Below are 418 nucleotides of genomic sequence, written 5' to 3'. Positions count from 1 at the left end.
TTTTTTTTTTTTTTTTTTTTTTTTTTTTTTTTTTTTTTTTTTGAGACAGAGTCTCGCTCTGCTGCCCAGGCTGGAGTGCTGTGGCCGGATCTCAGCTCACTGCAAGCTCCGCCTCCCGGGTTCTTGCCATTCTCCTGCCTCAGCCTCCCGAGTCGCTGGGACTACAGGCGCCCGCCCCCTTGCCCAGCTAATTTTTTTCGTATTTTTTTTTAGTAGAGACGGGGTTTCACCATGTTAGCCAGGATGGTCTCGATCTCCTGACCTCGTGATCCGCCCGTCGGCCTCCCAAAGTGCTGGGATTACAGACTTGAGCCACCGCACCCGGCCCTTAAAGATTGTGTGCTCGGAGTTTGTTACTCCAGACATTCAGACATGTCTCCACCTTCTTTCTTTTTTTTTTTTTTTTTTTTTTTTTTTT

The sequence above is a fragment of the Piliocolobus tephrosceles genome, unplaced genomic scaffold, assembly GCF_002776525.5.
Source record: "Piliocolobus tephrosceles isolate RC106 unplaced genomic scaffold, ASM277652v3 unscaffolded_39346, whole genome shotgun sequence".
NCBI classification, from domain to species: domain Eukaryota; kingdom Metazoa; phylum Chordata; class Mammalia; order Primates; family Cercopithecidae; genus Piliocolobus; species Piliocolobus tephrosceles.
This window is presented reverse-complemented; position numbering follows the sequence as displayed.